Source organism: Belonocnema kinseyi, chromosome 4, assembly GCF_010883055.1.
Source record: "Belonocnema kinseyi isolate 2016_QV_RU_SX_M_011 chromosome 4, B_treatae_v1, whole genome shotgun sequence".
Classification (NCBI taxonomy): Eukaryota; Metazoa; Arthropoda; class Insecta; order Hymenoptera; family Cynipidae; genus Belonocnema; species Belonocnema kinseyi.
The window spans coordinates 9,213,580-9,229,863 of record NC_046660.1 but is presented as its reverse complement, the minus strand read 5'-3'; positions in this window follow the sequence as shown (position 1 = coordinate 9,229,863).

Here is a 16,284-nt window from a genome sequence, read left to right as displayed (position 1 = left end):
AGTAACATTAGTCCTAGTGCGCACATTCCGATAATAACAGTGCACTCTTCGCAAGAGGGCCGAACGCTAAGCACCCATGATCAGCGAATAGAACCAATCCCAGTAGCCTTTGCGAAATATTAAACTATTTCTGGCTCTTGATTCGGGTTCGCTTGTTCACCTCTATTAGCAGCGTCTAGAATCCTTTGTAGCAAGGAAGTTTGAGGATTCTTTACGTGTTGCTGGTGGCGTGCATAACCCAGGAACCATAAAACGCTTGCAATATGTGCGCAAGTGCCAAGAGTTCTGGCCCATGACTAACATGTGCAGTAATAACCGAAAAGTGTTTCGTTTTTGTTTGGTCCTATGTCATCGATCTCATTGAACGCTATCCACAGCTGGTACCTTGTCGCATTTTGAAAAGGAGAAAATACTCGTACTGTGATCAAACCAGGTTCATTAAGTCGCGTATCTAGTTGAAACTCCTCATTTTCTTCTCGTTGGAGCTTGTCTTGAACGTAAGATAAGGAAAGTTCTACTGGATACACGCCAATTGTTATGTCGCGTAGTTCTTCCAATGTAAGGCGAGGAAATTGTGGTACTTAAAGTTCATGCAGGCGATTCTAATTTGCATTTCCGTAGCGCATATTGTCCACTTCTACGCGCGCTTGCACAATATTTGGCTCACGAGTTCTCGCTATATATACTCTTGTAAGCTCTGCTGTAGCACCAGCAATACGAAAGAGGTCCCTTAGATTGTGTACATAGCTATTGGAATGGTTTTCTCGAAGAACTTGAAAATGGACTGTATGAGGCCTTTTCTGGATTTCACTATCCATCTAGATTTCGTTATTAGTCGAGCTTCGTTTACTTCTTCCGTTACCACTTGACTCTGTCCTTGTTGGAGAAATGGTGGTAGCTTGGACACAATTCCTAAGCATTCTAAAAGTGGTTAGGCATCTCTATATCCACGGTCCTATATAAAAATATCACCAATGTCGAAAAATTCTCTCATACCTTCCACATTTCTTTCAAATTCGTTAATGTTCATCCAAATGATTTAAGCATGCTCTTGTTTTTCTGGAATGAAAATGTCCATGTCAATAAAAGCGTTAAATCTACATTCAATTGAAAGCTTTAGAGTATTAGCATTAGCATTACAGAACATGCACGATTGCCTGCCTCTTTGTGTAAGAATATTCAGTCTTAAACAGCCTGGGTCACGATGGAGCTCCTCTATCTCATTGCGAATCGATTGGTTGCAATTGAGACATAACCTACTCTTATCGGCGACTATAAGTCGTGGTCTTCGAAGTTGAAGGCGTCTAAAAATTGCAATGTTTTTCCTAACAGGATTATTATTTCCATCAATTCGAGCCACTTGCCCTGGTTGATAGACCCTATCGCACACATAGCAATTAACTCGAACTCTGAATGCTATTTTTTAAACTATAAGAGAAACAAGCTCTTATGGTCTTACCATATAGATAGTAATAAAATTACTATCCGCTCTCGAGACCTTTTACAAAAGAAATGACAAGCATACCATGGTCAATGGAAATAATAAGTGAATGCAGTTTAATATATGTTTAATATATTTATATATCTGTATATATAATAGTATTAATATAATTTATATTTTATACGCGAAGTAACGTAACCTCAAAATACATGCATTAAAGAGACGCGCGAAGTATTCAAATCATGAGAATCGCCAGCCCAGCATCGAAATCTGAAAATATTAAAATCTCAATCTCTTCATTTTATTTCAAATCAGATAGAGATATAAATAGAACTACCGAAGTGTGCCGCCCGGCAATCGTGCACCTTCGTGTTTTAAAATTCAGAAGAGAAATTTGTTGCGCGCGCAACCCAGGCATTTTTATCGTCTCCTGCCATATTCAAACGGACATAGACGTGTAATAGTATTGGACCACGTCTCGTTTCAGGTCTGGGATCACTGAACCTACCCAGTGGGCCCAAAATTTAAGAATGTGATTAAAACGTCCTAAAAAAGTTTCTTGGTCTTGTAATTCTTTATGTACCAAATACGTCTTTGAAGCGTCTCCGAAACATTGTATGTTTATGGATTATTATATGGACTGAGTTAAGACATTCTTCAGCCATTTTAATGACGTTCTTCAACGTTTGTGCTCAGTGGGTATGGCTGTTTACCAGCTGTAGGCCCCTAGGGTGGTTACCAGCCATTGGATTTTCGTGAGTGAGCTGGTCACCAGTTCCCAAGGTAGAAACGTTCTTGGCCAGTGTGCGCCCACTTCTAACGGAAGACACGCGGGTGCAGGATCAAAGGTGCGTGGAGAGGGAACATACTCGTTGGAGGGAGATGCGCGGGTTGAACTTCGCTGACGCTGTACTCGGGTTCCTCGCCTCTACGTGCCCTGTCATCTTGCTGACGTCACGACAGACTTTTTATCTCTCTCTTTCTCTCTCACTTACTCTATAGTTTAATAGTCAGCTGGTAAAATTTAAACATAGTTGCCTACTGAATGAATACATGTCGTCTACGAGTGTTTTTAAACTACCAGTGAAAAGTATTCTCGTACAATTTGAGTCCCGTATGAGAAATTCTCAACGAAAAAACTAATTTTCTTCCATTGATATGGAACTAAAAATGACGAGTTTATAATAAAATAGTTGAATCTACACCCGAAAAGATAAATTTTCATAAAAGAAGAATATTCCACAAGAAAGTTTAATTTTTAAAGCGACGCAATGAATTTTTAACAAAAGAGTTAATTTCTCTGAAAGTAGTTCATTTATTTAATATGTAGCTTCATTCTTAACCATGTAGTTTAATTTTGTAACAATACGGTTCAATTTTCACAAAAATGATTACCTTAAGACCAAATGATTGCACTTAAAAAATAGTGTATGGGGGATTATTTCGGAAGTGAGCCCACCAAAAAATTGTAAACTTTCAGATCGGGTTTATAATGGATAAATTTATTGTCCTATGGAATGGGATGCATCATACAAAATTTTAGGTACATCGAACAATTTGTTTGCGTATGTGCGAAGGTGAGAGTTTGGACTGTAGGTAGCGCACCGAAGGCTTCGAATTCCCGTCACTATTATTGACTATAATAAAATTCCTTCTCCGAGGCCATTGAATTCGCGTTTTTACGCCCTTTTCGATAAAAACAAACAAAAAATTACAAAATCAAAATTTGACAAAAATGTTTTCAAACAAAAAATAATGTTATTTAAACTTTACACCATTTTTTTCATAAATCCCCAATCTCCTCATTTCTTCAAAAAACTCGCTCTTTAAATTCATTCTTTAATTGTACATTGTAAAAATTAAAGAATTATTAGTTACACATTAGAAATTTTTTAATCTACGGAATTTTTAATTGGAAATCTTCAAAATGACACAATTCGTACTTTATCCTCTATTTCCTTTATTTCCACTTTTCAAAAAAGAATTCCTCTTTTCCCCCGTCTCCTAGAAACTTTCCTTTCTTTATTTTCACATAAATGCAAACTAAATTACAAACAGAGAATTGAATAATAAAATCGAACAACTTTTTCCTGAATTTTTAATGTTGATTTGATTAAGAAGGCTTTATCTATATTTCAGGTTAAAAATTTATCTCTTATGATTACAAATACTATTATTTGTTAAAAAATGCATTAGTTTTGTTAAAAATTCACCTTGTGGATCAAACATAATTTTTTATGTATAAAAACTAAACTAGTGAGTTAAAATATTAAATACTTTTTTCTCAAATGCATTTTATTTGTTCAAAAATGAGATATTGTTTAGAAAATTCGTTTTGTTGTTGAAATATAATTTTTTAAATTGAAAATTCGACTATTTCATTTTTCGATAAAATTCGAGAAATCTAAATTTTTAACTATCGAAAAGAAAATTAATAAAAGTGGAAAAAATAAGAAATTTTTGAAATAGAAATTCGAACTAGTAAAATTAAAATAAAATGGAAAATTCATGTTTGGTTTAAAAAGATTGAATTTTCCAGTGTTGAAAATGAAACTGATAAAACTGGAAATAAAGAAAACTTCAACTACTGAAAATAGAAAATTCTACAGGTAAAATTGAAAGAAAATGTACTCGTAGAATTCAACAGGTGAAAATTAAAATTTTCTTTAATTCAGATGTGTGCAAAGGGCGATTTCCATTTTTTGTTATCTGTTTAATTATAAACTATTGATGAGTAAAAAAATTCATTTTAAAACTTCAAGAAACTAAGATTTTTAAAAACCGAAGAAACTTAAAAATACGATTGCTTGAAATTTCATTGATAAATTTAAGTTTACAACTATTGAAAATTGACCTGTGAAAAATGAACATTTAAATTTTTTATCATCTTCAATTATCTATCTATGAAAATTATTTATCAATTTTAAAAATTGAAGATGATTGAAAATTCAACTTTTAAAACTTGAAGAAGATTTATAATTGGTCAACATTTAATTTTTTTAATGCTGCATATTTTATATATTAACTTTTGAAACTGTTAAAAAATAAAGAAAATTCACTTCATTATTATTTTTTATCATTACAGACAGTCTTTGCAGATTTTAAAACGAATCTGGATAATTTACATACTAGCAGTATTAGGAAAATGTATAATATCGTGTTAAAATTACATGAGGAAGTAGAGGTAAGTCAGTGAAAATAATATTCTGTACTCTGTGGGCACAAAATTTGGCGACGTCTTTACGACATCGTTACGACATCGTTACGACATCCTATGTCCATGTCGTTTCGGTGGCTTTGCTATATCGTAAATACATCGTCAGATCATACGAATTTTTTACGATATCGTAATGACACCGTAACGACATAGACGTAGGATGTCGTAAAGTTGTCGCGAAGATGTCGTAATGATGTCGTAAAGACGTCGCCAAACTTTGTGCCCACTGGGTAATCTTTGTTTGATTGATAAAAATTGAAAAATGTCTTTAATTTTTTATTCTTAATTATCACTAGGCTGCAATTACTGATGGAATGACAAAAGGACTAAATGAGGCTGTAGGCGAATGTCGGGGATATTGCAAGAATCTCGAAGGACTAAATTATTTTAGAGTTAGTGTGTGCAAAAATTTTTGTTATAGGATAGCCACTGAAAAACAGGATTATGAGGTACATATAAAAACATCATTTTTAATCCATAACGAACACAAAGCTTCAACTTTTCCAAGATATTCTTTATTCTATTATACCCTTATTTATTTAGCCTTTCTAAATTTAGAGAATATTATGAATTCGTCTGTATTCCAATATTTCATTTAAATATTCTGAACTTCCTTATTTTTCATGTATATTCTGCATGTATATTCTGCATACAAAAAAATTTTTAATTTTAATTTGAAACAGTTAAGTTTCCAACTGTAAAAAATTCAGAAACATTAAAAACTTAGGTATTAAGGAGTTACAAAAATGAAAGGAAATTGAATTTTCAGTTGTTGGAAATTCTCCTGTCATAAGTTGTAGAAAATTAATTTTTAGCAGTTTAATTTTCAGCTCTAGAGAATACATAAAATTAGAAATGTAAATGTTATTGATGTGTGTATTGATCTGTTGGAAATTATACATTTAACTTTTTATTTTCGGAAGTTGAAAATTAATTCCATGAATTTCATGTATTGATGGAATATTCTGAATTCCTTAAATTTCCTAAATGTTCTGAACATTCTGGAGTTCTCCAAATTACCTGAAATCGATTTATTTTTTATATTGACTTTAATTCTTCAGTATTATAAATATTTTTAATTCCTTTTGTATTTAGAATTCCTTTCAAATTTATAAATTCAGGCAATCTTAGATATCCTTAAATTCACTGAAATCGTTGCCAATTATAAATGACTTGAATTTCTTGGATATTCTGAATTTTCTGAATTCTTTAAATATTTTAAACTCAATTTGTTATTGCATTAACCTCTGAACATTTAAGAATCTACATGTGTAAAATTCAAGAAGATTGAAAATTTAGTTGTTGACGAAAGACGAAAAGTGTAGAAAATTCCACTGGTCGAAAAGTGAAAAGCATCCTAAGCAATTCCATAGAATGAAAAAAATTTAAATTAAACAAAATTCAAACGAGTTGTATTTGAGTTATACAATTGAATCCTTATGAGAAGATTGAATTAGCTCTTTATGAAGATTTAGAATTTTTTAATATTTTGATCTAAAGCTGACATTATTCAAAAACATAAAGAGAAAAAATTATAATTTCCATATTTACAGTATGCAGAAAAATGCTACTCTGAAATTATTGGAAATACAGAAAAAGATGAAAAGAGACAACGTGTTAATACTATTAAATGCTTTGAAAGACACTATGCTGCACAGCGTGGGCTAGGAGAAGGAAAACACCCACCTATACCACTATGATTGTATTGAAATTAAACACACAATCTGAATAAAGTTCAGTTTTTGGAATTCACCTCCTTGAAATTATTTAAACCAAAGAGATGAAGTCCCAACAAACAACATTTATTTCCTACCAAACAACAACAATGTCAAATCTAAACAAATAAATAAAATAAATGAATAAATAAAATAAACGACACTATAAGAAGCCAAAAGCAAGAAGAATAATAATAACTGTTTCGAGAGTCCCGATTTACCATGAAGGCCCTTGAGGGCATTCCCGAAAGACCGAGGAGAGCGGGATCCACGTGTATAAATATTGAATACTGTTACACTGAAAATTTTTTGGGCGATCTGGTCGCCCACGTGGTAGAGCTGGAACATCAAATGCGTCGCTCGCTGCTCACCTGCAACTTGGTACAAATCCTCTCTCGTATTGGGCACGCTCTGTTTCCACATTGGAACAGCTATAGTCCCAACAGTATTAGTACAGTAACGCTCCCGTTAGGTGGGAGCACGGAATCCCCATGCCGAGTTTCGCGCGGAGTTATACAGTTATAGCTTATACTGGTGGGGTAATTTCATTCTCTTTTGTGGGACTTCTGCGTTTCCAACACACGGGAAAGGATCTGCTAGCACGTTTGGTACTATAGCTTACTTACAAGTGGTCTGGCCGCTACACTAACCGTCGTGGTGGCGCTGCGTTGCCACTAAGAAGCCAGCTGCTTGCCCAAATTTTTTTCAGTGTAGGTTATATTGAATAAGTTGACCTGCACCTGCAACATTATGCATTCGTATTTAGTAAAACTGTTCAAAAACAACGCTATCCACAAAGATACCAACAGCACTTTGTGAACTTGCAAAATTCTTGCAACTCATAAGTTCTAATTGATAAGTTTTCATTCGTAGTTTACAGATTTGTTTCAAATTCAGTGATAAGCAATTGTGATTCAATTGTGAAGGTCATGAATCGGGGTTGTCGTACGGCAACTCTATGACTTGGGCTAGATTTAAGTCTATTATATTTAAGACATATTCTGTTCTTTCTTTTATTTTCATTGTAACAGTTCGGTCTCTTCGAGACATTTAATGTTTTATTTATAAATTTTAATTATAAAGTACATATTGATTTATGTAAGGCATGTTTATATACATTATAGTATAGTCTATAAACAGAGCGGTGACAATGATTGACTCTACTCAGTTAGATTAAAATTGCTTAAGACATTCCGGCATACGATGGTGTTCCTCATGAGTTAATTATTCAAACAGTTTTTTTTTACACATGATATAGGTTAATAGATAATAATATGGTTAATAATTCTAATTGGTAAACAATTGTTAGGCGTAATTCTCAGTTGATTTTTGAACCAAAAAACATTAGTGCCTGGCATAAAACGAAAAGCAATTCATAAATGAAAGCCTAGTTTCGAGGCCGCCTGCTTGAACTTTGCGCATTCCTTAAGCTAATCAAAAATTTGGAAATGTTTGGGTGTGGAGATCCTTACGCTGCATTGAAGAGGGAATGGAAGGATTCGCAAGCATTTGTAGTCATCCACAGATCACCCTTCGCCGAAGCCCACACGACAGGAGAAAAGAGAGCTTTTGGTCCTACATAATTTTCTGCCAAATATATGAAAAAAATTGTCCACGCGTTTGTCTACTGGCTGGATAGAAACTAATTCCATTAATCCATCTCCAACTTCTTCAGGATTTAAGTATTTTAATCCAAATACGTAGTGAAGCCATTACCCTATTGCTGAGCCTGAATCCTTGAACTCCCGACTTAGACCCAGCTGTTGGATTTTCCTCCACCTAAATAAACAAAAACATTTATATTAGAGTATAAATAGGTTACTAGAGAATATTTTTATTCGTTTTATATAAAATCGGACAGCCAGCTACTTACGATGCTAGGATTGTTTGGGATATGAAATATGTTGTTTTCTATAGCAAAATATGACCCAAAAAAAACTACATTTTTATGTATTATTGTTTATATTAAGCAATTTCTTTTGTCTTTTTTATTTAAATAATCACTAATGGACAATTTGAATCCCTTCCACGACTTTTAGAGCAATTTTTATTTGTTCAAATAATAACCGTATTTTCTGAATAACATGTAACAGTCACTTTTTAGAGTAGTAATCTCTGAAAATCATTTTGTAATAATTATTTAAAGAATTAATTATTGTTTATTCTTAAAATGTATCCTATCGTACTTTTTGTTAAATAATTACATAATTTTTAAATGTTTAAATTCAAATTTTTGTAATTAAGCAGAATTTTGAAAGATTTCAAAAAGTAGTAAATATTGTAGGGAAGAATAATTGTTTAAACAAATACAGTTGGCTTAAAAAATTTTTTAAATGTTTAATATATTCTCTCTATACACTGTACAGTCAAAAAAATAATTATATGAGTTCCATTTTATTTTATTTTTTCAAATTTTTCAAAAGAAAGCTGCTTTTGCAAGTAAAAATTGTTTAAACAAATATAAATTTGTTCAAAATTAGGAGAAATGTATTAAAAATATGTAATTTTTCAATAAAAAGTAGCATAGGATACCAGTTTCTGAAAAAAGTAGACATCTCTGTCTAAATTATTATAAATTTCAAATATAATCCATAACTAGTTGTTTAAATAATTACATAATATTTTTTAATTTGCGACTCCAAATAATTACCTACTATTACGTTTAATTTAGAAATATTATTATTTTTTTACATTTTTTAGGAATAAATAATTGTTTATAGAAGTTTAATTTATTCAAACAAATAAAAATTGTTTAGAAGGTGATGGGAGATATTCAACTTGCCCATCAGTAATTATTTGGAAGAAGAAAATAACAGAAATTGCTGCAAATTAACAACAATAAGTAAAAATGTAGTTTTTTTTTGTGTTTGGTTCATATTTAGGGCATGAGGGAGGAAGCGAGGGGTGTGGGGTAAGGGAGTGTTAAAAAAAAAAAGTTTATTGATATGGTTTTATTTCGTAGGCACCTTGCTTTAATCCCTGAAAAACTTGGCATGTTTCGATTAAATCCTGAATTATGAGTTTAATTCTTTTTAAATTAAATTGAATTGTTCTTTTAAGCACATCATGTGTAATTTAAATCATAAAATGTATAATATAAAATATAATATATATATATATATAACTTACCACGATTGTCCTAAGTGAAATTGTGTGTATATACACTTTTTAGGCACTTTTTTCGATGCACCGCCAACGCTTTTCTCCTGTCGATTTCAAAAGTTTATATTGATAAAATTTGTAGTTGTCAACTACAAGAAGCACTTTTCCCCGTTCACCAAAAATACGAGGTCTGTTCAAAAAATACGCGGACTGTTTGAATTTCGCGGCTCGAGTTGGTTTCAGGAGAATCCGCTTGGTGTCTCTAAGTTCGTACAGATCATCTGTTTAAAACGCGGTATTCCAGTCGCAGATATCTTTATTTTTTGATAAGCTACACGGTTTTAAGTGAAAAGTGTTTTTTTTTTGTTTGTCGGATTGTAAAATGGACAGTCTGAAAGAGCAACGAATTGCTGTTAAATTTTGCGTGAAACTCGGGAAATCTGCGACTGAAACATTTGCCATACTCAACAAGGCCTACGGTGACGTTGCCATAAAGCGTACTGCATGCTTTAAGTGGCATGAACGTTTCAAGGGTGGCGGGCAGTCGATTGATGATGATGAGCGTCCTGGGCGTCCTTCAACGCAAACAGAAGACCCACACGTTGACAAAATCTACACCCTGGTGCGCGAAAATCGACGTCTGACTATTAGGGAGCTTGCCGAAGAGTGTGGGATATCAGGATCTTGTCACGAGATTTTGACAGAAAAATTGCGGATGCACCGCGTCACTGCGAAATTTGTGACACGCTCCAGCTCACTCAGCACTCAGAACTCGTGAGTTTTTGGCCAAACACTCGATTACTGTTCTTTCCCACCCCCCATACTCACCTTACCTTGCTCCTTGTGACTTTTTCTTGTTCCCAAAACTAAAAAAAACCCTCAAAGGAAGAAGATTTGAGACGATCTCGGAGATTAAGGCAAATGCGACGAAGGAGCTGAAAGCCATCACAAAAGAAGCGTACCTGGAGGAGAGTATTTTAAAGGAGACCCAGACGTGTAACTTCCAAATAAAGTACTTTTTTTTTACCTCAATCCGCGTATTTTTTTAACAGACCTCGTAGTCTTCATTTTCATTTTGAAGCCGACCGTTTCGCACAAAGTTTCAAATTAAAAAGATTGAATTTTCAACTTAGGTCACGTTTATGCTATTACATGAAATTTTGTAAAACGATAAGGCCATATTTGTCAACGCGCCAAAGCGACGCCACTTTTATTTAGGAAAGACTCATATTTTAAAATAATGTTACTGTTTGACGGCTTTTAATAAAAAATTGATCAGCTAAAAAGTGTTAAAAGTTTTTATTTTATACGCGTAAATTTTCGAGCGTTTTATTAAAAACATTTTAGGCTTTAATTTTAAAAGTTTAAATTTAAAAAAAATTTCCAGTTTGAGTGTTTTAAACTGCAGTTCAGTTTTTACAACTTTAAGTGACAAAATTTATGTCATCTAGAATTTGAAACTATTAATTTCAGTGACCGTCATCAATTCATTCTTCATTGTTCAATTTTAATTTGCGGTTAAAAAGTTATTCCTTTTCGACCTAGAATTCCTGTAAATTTCTGTAGTTTCTTGTAGTTGTATTTTTCATGAATTTTTGTAGAAAATAGAAACTATAAGAAAACAGAATATACAATAAAATACAAAAAAAGTACAAAATTCGTCCCAATAATAGAAAAACGTACTCCTTTTCTGTAATTTTGATTGTCGTTTACTATATTTCTCTGTGGATTCCTGCAAAAATGGTTTAATTTTTTCTGCATTTTTGTAAAAAAAAATTCCATCAGGGCAATACATGAATTTTATGTAATTTTTCTCCCGTAGAATCGCATTTATGTAGGCAACATTCGATCTGTAAATCATTTTTCAATGGATTTTGATAAGAGAATAAAGTCTGTTCTTGGAAAAATGATGAAGATTTGTAAATTTGAAAATTATAATAAATTTCCCTACATGAAAGTAGATGTGAAAACTTGAACGTCTAGAAAAATTCATATATACACAGTAGGTCAGTATAGCAAGGCAGAAGAAGAGGACCACTTAAATCTAAATGGGCGGAGTTCTTGTGCGCCTACCTAAATGGTGCTGCGAGCGGAATTCAGGAAGAAAATAAAGAGGGCCCGAAAACTTGCAGGTAATATCCTGACCGTGAACGCAGTTCGTGTGCTGTGGATCCTCATTTTAAAGAACTTTTTTTGTTTTTTGCTCTGATAATGAAATCACATATCACTAACTCTGTCTTTATTTTTAGTACCATAGTATCTAGTTTGCGAACTCCACATTTTATATTCTTATAATATTCTTTATCTGAAATAGGCAGAGCAAATGTACTTTACCTACACACGGAGCGGCAGTAAAATAGCACTTTATTGTACTGAGGCGAGTCGTAGATAAAGTATCAGCAAGGAGAAAGAAGTAAGTGAAAGTTAAAAGAAAAGTAAAAAAAGATCAAGAAGAATTCATCTTAAAACTGCGTTTCACTACGAAGAGTGTGCATTAGGAAGAGGTAGCTTAATTATGGGATTTCTTTTAATTTAGTTGGGGAAATCAAGTAAAAGTTCCTTAAACAGATATGCGTGTTCTGAAGAGGTGACCGTTACTAGTGGTTTCACTATAGTTCCAATTCAAACTCATGGGTTTTTCTAAAAAATTCATCATTTAGTGAATAAATTCTCACAAAATAATAAATTTGCTTGTAAAGCCTTTGATTTTGGTACTATATACTTTTTTAATCTTAAAAAATAAACTGTTACATAAAGGCGGATAAGTGACAGTGGATTAGATGTCACAGATATGAGTATCTTTCAATTACGATAAAAATTTTAGAAGTTTCCGCTTTTTATGAATAACCTGAAAGCAACCTGTTCACTTTTCCTAATTTTATTCATTTCTAAATGTTTTTTCAAAATAAAAATATAAAGTTCATGCCTTCAAACTCCTTTCTTTTATATCTGACGTTGCAATCTGATAAACCTTAAATCTCGTATTTTTAGTAGGGCAGAAATTTCCACTTAACGAACTCATAATTGTTATGATATTTCAGAAACCACGCAATATTTATTTCTGTTCTTGGTCCAGATTTGAAGCGTAGGGTTTATACATGTCCGAGTTCGCATACATAATCACAAGGACCCTCATATTCTCCTAAATCCCTTTTCAGCTCTCCACATTCGTAGAACTAATTAACAAAACGGTATTCATTTTAAAAAGGCCTATTACATTGTACAAAACCATAATTATTGATATATTGCAGCCATCCTTTCATGGAAAAAATGGATGGTCAAAGTCAGATGGACAAAATTTAGAAAGCCTGACAGTCTTTCTACACTGTCGAACGGTCCTTCCAAATTTGGTTCGACATGGTTGAAGAGACTCTTATTTGATCGCCAGTCTGACTTTCATAAGAACATCAGACTAACTATCAGGGATAACTACACTATCCTTTTCGGGATGGTCAATACGCACATATTGTTTTCACTCATTTCGAACATCCATGAAAGAGCAGAGAAACCATCGCGTATGGTCTATTGCTAGATTTTTGCGCGTCATTCATGCGCGTCAAAATTTAAATGTTATCGTTAACTCTATTGATGTTTCATTAAAAATATCCTATTCAGTAAGTGCCTGTTTTTAATACGATCCAGTAGAATGTCTGAGAAAATCAGGTCGACCATCCGAGATTTCCAAACCAACATGGAGAGAGAAATTGGCCTCCTAACTTACCAGTCTCATGCGCCATGGCAGCACTATCGGAGTAGTGGTCCTACTGTCTCTCACTAAAAGCGTGGGGGCGCCAGTGTTAGAACTTGAAGAAACAACGAATGTTGGACTCCAGGCTTCCAACTCTGAGTAACTCTCAGTTCCAAGCGGCGTTAGCACCTACACTTATATTACTTATGCCCGCATCATGACCGCACCGCATTAATTTTTCATTCTGACGAGTTGGACTCTTAGTGTCCAAGTAGTGGGCAAACCACACTACCGGTCATGCAAGAGCGTAGACCGCTGACTCGCCTAGTGCGCCATTGGCCAATTTGTGGTAAGTTAGCAAGCCAAGCGCCACCAGCAACTAACGCCACTAGCCTCGGGAGGTTAGGAGCCCATTTTCTCTCTCCGTGAACCCTTCACAATAACCGGGTCAGCCAGCTTGAGATGACCGAGATGACAGTCCGAAACTATCGAGTCGACTTTCTGAGACTGTCGATTTGTACCTCTTGATTTTACCTTCTATAGATAGTCGCTTTAGCCATGTTCAAGAGTAGAACTCAAGATTAGCGGATATTAAAGAGAGTTTAATGGAAGTCAAAAACGTCGGATTATACGATTTTATAAACTTTTTTACTTGGTATATAGAACGTTTCACAAGTATTTAATATCCAAAGCGATATAAAATGTGCTGACGCGCAAATTATGATCTCTATATTAAAAAGACGGAAATTGTAAGTAAGAGGAAATAGAAATTCTTTTGTAGCAATTTAGAACGAAAAAATTCTTTTTCATATTATCATTAAACTCCTAATTTATCGCAAACTAGAAACTTATTGTTAGCTATATACAAAATCGATCGACTCTTCCTATCTTAAAATATTTAATAACTAATTTGTAGATTCATCTTGGTTGAACAAATTTTGTTCATTCACGTTTTTTACCCTAAGGTAGGTTTTTCAAAAATTTAATTTTTCATGTTTAATGTTATTTTTCTCGATTAAAACAAAAATACGCATCCTATTAAAAAATAATTACTAACAAATTTTTCCCTGTTTTTGACTCCACAACGTCGCGTCGTTCTAATTTTGTTTGTAGCTTATCTTATATAAAAGAAAAATTAATTTCAATGTTGTTTTTTATAAATAAAACAATAGATAAACTTTCTATCAAAGGAGATCAATAACAAATTTATATATTTATTTTCCAGAAGCTGCGCTGTTTTCCAAGACTCGGATTAATTATTTATGATAGTTTAAGAGAAGAATAAATTCTGCCTGTTTTTTTTTTTTCATTATATGTGCCCATTAAAAATGAGACCATCCTAAAGAATACGGAATCCTCCAAACGTAATGAGAGACTTTAAGAAGCAATTGGGACGCCTTTGTCAAATAGAGTAACTCATACAATATCAAATTTTTCCGCCAATAATACTGCAGTGTGCCAACCTGATCCTGTCATTCTGGCCATTAAAATTCTTAAATTCTCGAAAATGTAAGTTACATTTTTTTCCTTTAAAAAATTACTCTTTAACGTAATACTGGAATTTTCAACAAAATAGTTGAATTTATAACATAATAGTTGAATATTCAACCTAAAAAGACAAATTTTCAACAAAAAAGTGTCAAAGTTTATATTTAAATCATGAAAGAATAAAATTTATACAAAAAAAGGAAAGAAGTTTAAAACCAAAAAGACGAATTTCCAACAAATAAAGCTTTTTTACTCAAAAAATCAATAAAAGTTTATCTAAATTATTGAACCTTAAGTCTAGAAGACAAATCTTCTTTCTAAAAAATCAATTTCCAAACAACAAATATGACTGTTTAAAAAACAATTAATTTTCCACGAAACTGATGCAATTGTACACAAAAAAAGGAAATTTCAAATTGAAAAATGATTATTTAAAAAAAAACGCGAATTGGTAATTAAAAAACATGAATCTTAAAAAATGGAAAAGTTCCACTTTCTGCTAAAAAATGAATTCTAAAAAAAAAGCATTATTTTCCGCTAAACAGTTAAATTTTCAAAAAAACATAAGCCTTCAATAAAAAAAACAAAGTGATACAACCAATTTTTTTGTACAAATTAGTTGAATTATCAAGCAAAGAAGAAGGATTTTTAACCAAAAAGTTGCGTTTTCATACAAAAAATAGAATTTCTTCTATAACAGATAAAGTTTTAAATCAAGACGATAAATTTTCGAAAATATAGTTGAATTTTCGGTTGAAAAAGATTTTTGTCGAGTTTTTACGATCAAATTATGAATTTTGTAAGAAAAAATAATTTTCTACCAAAAAAATTGAATATTTAATCCAAAAAGACGAATTTTTCCATCAAAAAGGATGAACTTTTAACAAAATAGTTAAATTCTCTACCAATAGTTGCACTTTCATCCACAAGAGATCAATTTTGTACTGAAACAGAAGAATTTGTAATACAAAAAACATTTTTTTTATAAGTGGACCTTTCGTCCAGAAAATATCTCAGTTCGTTTTTCAACACCAAAATATAAATTTCAAACAAAAAGTAAATTTTCTACGAAGTATTTAAATTTTCAAGAAAATAGCATAATAGCATAATTTCTAACCAAACAGTAGCATTTTTATCGAGAGAAAATTAATTTCTGTTAAAGCAGGTAAACTTTAAAATGAAAAAACACAAACTTAAAAAAAATAGTTGAATTTTCAACTGAAAATTTAACGCAAAAACGCAATGTTCTATGAATTAAAATAAATTTTGAGTTTCTCATAAATTCTCAGAGAATTTATTTCTCGGTTATGTTCTCCGTAATGGCCTCATTCTCCTTATCGTTCTCAAAGTAATATGACCAGCTCAGAACTCTGCTGGTCATTTCCCGATACTCATTAAACATCTTGAATTGCTACTAGGATTCAATTTTTGGCTACACTTGATTACCTAAAAACTTATTTGCCTCGGAGCGAAATTCATGATATATTTTGTGGGAAGCTTCATTGTCGATCCCCGCACCGAAAAAATATGTAACTATACGAGGGTGGATTGATAAGTTTCCGGCCTGACCAAGAGATGGCGCCACTAGGCCTACCTTGAGGTGGCGTTCTATAGTACCATCCTTAGATAGCTT